The sequence below is a fragment of the Bufo gargarizans genome, chromosome 1 (assembly GCF_014858855.1).
Source record: "Bufo gargarizans isolate SCDJY-AF-19 chromosome 1, ASM1485885v1, whole genome shotgun sequence".
Classification (NCBI taxonomy): Eukaryota; Metazoa; Chordata; class Amphibia; order Anura; family Bufonidae; genus Bufo; species Bufo gargarizans.
In genome coordinates this window covers 753,603,605-753,606,301 of record NC_058080.1, presented here as the reverse complement: position 1 = coordinate 753,606,301, position 2,697 = coordinate 753,603,605, and positions in this window count along the sequence as shown.

The following is a 2,697-nucleotide window of genomic DNA, read 5'->3' as shown; positions in this document are numbered from 1 at the left end:
ATGAACTTATAATAGGGAGAGACTTCCCGGCACTGTGGCTGGTTACAAGAGTGACTCATACCCATAAGACAGGGGTAACCCTAGCAAAATGGTCAGGGGGGAGAGGAGACCAGAACCCTGGGAACCTGAGTCCGAAGAGCCAGCGGTAGGGTTGACCACCACTTCGGTGGAAGAGGGAGATACAACCCCGCTAAGTGTGATGGTGGGAGACATGGAGGACTTGCCACCGGATCCTGAGCTGGCAGACCTCAATGTCTTTGGGGATAATTTTGGTACCGCCCAGCACTGGGACCCAACCCTATCCTGAGCCTGGGAAAATATATTAATAGTAGATGGTATACCACAACAACCAGGGGCAGAGTCGTTGTTCCCCCGTTTTGTGGTTCATCAGGATATGTTATATCGGAAAAATCAGTTGCGAGGTGATCCCATTGAACAGTTGGTGGTGCCCCAGGCTTATCGCAAACTCGTGTTAGAGTTAGCCCACCAGCATGTTCTCGGGGGTCATCTGGGAATGCAGAAAATACATAACCGGATACTACAGCGGTTTTACTGGCCCAGTGTGTTTAAGGAGGTGGACAAGTTCTGTAAGTCTTGCCCTACCTGCCAAGCAACTAGCCCCCAGCACCTTTTTCGCAGTCCCTTGGTGTCTCTCCCGATATTCGAGATACCATTTGAGCAAATCGCTATGGACCTAGTAGGCCCAGTACCGAAGTCCGCTAGGGGACATCAACACATCTGCCCAGAGGCAGTGCCACTGCGACATACATCGGCGAGACTTATAGCTAAAGAGCTAATGGAAATGTTCTCCTGAGTGGGGTTACCTAAAGAGGTCCTGAGTGATCAGGGGACCCCTTTTATGTACTCCTTGTATTTACTGCATATTAAATAGTTACGGACGTCTGTGTACCATCCACAAATGGACGGACTGGTTGAAAGCTGTAAAGCTAATCCGGGCCGGTTCTTATTGGGAGCAGCCAAAGAGCAGGGTTGGTGGCTGCTCCCCACGTCCAGACCAGGTTTTAGGCTGGGGTTTAAAAACCCAGCCATTAGCTCAGCTGGGTGTGGTATGATCCTCCAAGTGATAGTAGAGATGTGGAAGTTCTGTGTTTTTGGGAGCTGAGGAGATCCGCCATACTGCAAGGCTGAGAGCTGCATGAGAGCCAGGTGCCCTAAAGCCTTCTGTGGTCTGCCAGGTGATTTATGTTATTTTGGGAACTCCTGCTGTGTGAACTAACACCAGGACCCTGTAAAGAATTGTTTTTCTTTTCTGCCTTTTCTGTGTGAATAAACACTGGACTTTTGTGTTTTCAACCATGGTCTCGCCTCTGTACTGCGTCCGCTTACCCTGCCGACCAGAGCAAATCCCTACAATATATAAAGCATACAGTACAGAGCTGTGTATATATATAAAGCATACAGCGCAGAGCTGTGTATATATAAAGCATACAGTACAGAGCTGTGTATATATAAAGCATACAGTACAGAGCTGTGTATATATAAAGCATACAGCGCAGAGCTGTGTATATATAAAGCATACAGCACAGAGCTGTGTATATATAAAGCATACAGTACAGAGCTGTGTATATATAAAGCATACAGCACAGAGCTGTGTATATATAAAGCATACAGCGCAGAGCTGTGTATATATAAAGCATACAGCACAGAGCTGTGTATATATAAAGCATACAGCGCAGAGCTGTGTATATATAAAGCATACAGCACAGAGCTGTGTATATATAAAGCATACAGCACAGAGCTGTGTATATATAAAGCATACAGCGCAGAGCTGTGTATATATAAAGCATACAGCGCAGAGCTGTGTATATATAAAGCATACAGTACAGAGCTGTGTATATATAAAGCATACAGTACAGAGCTGTGTATATATAAAGCATACAGCGCAGAGCTGTGTATATATAAAGCATACAGCGCAGAGCTGTGTATATATAAAGCGTACAGTGCAGAGCTGTGTATATATAAAGCATACAGTGCAGAGCTGTGTATATATAAAGCATACAGCGCAGAGCTGTGTATATATAAAGCATACAGCGCAGAGCTGTGTATATATAAAGCATACAGCACAGAGCTGTGTATATATAAAGCATACAGTACAGAGCTGTGTATATATAAAGCATACAGCACAGAGCTGTGTATATATAAAGCATACAGCGCAGAGCTGTGTATATATAAAGCATACAGCGCAGAGCTGTGTATATATAAAGCATACAGCGCAGAGCTGTGTATATATAAAGCATACAGTGCAGAGCGGTGTATATATAAAGCATACAGCGCAGAGCTGTGTATATATAAAGCATACAGTGCAGAGCTGTGCATATATAATGTTAATACCGCCACCTTGTGCACACAGAGTAAAACGGTTGAGGTGTTTTTTGTCGCTGATTTAAAAAATTCTTGATGTTACTTCTTGGAAACAGATTTGAATTTCAGAGAAGTTGATGCGGAAGCAAAGAAACCTCAACCCAAATCTCCTGTAAAACCTGCACCAACTTACAGCTCTGCCACCACCATCCACCTGTTCTCTGACACAGCCTCAGGCGGCGCACACATCTCTGTCACCTCACGTCACATTATCAAGAAGAATCTCCTCAGACAGCACAGCCTGGATCCTGACTCCGCCCACACAGGGTCACATGGTCATGACATCACCAAAGGTCCTTTCACTCACTAGGCTTC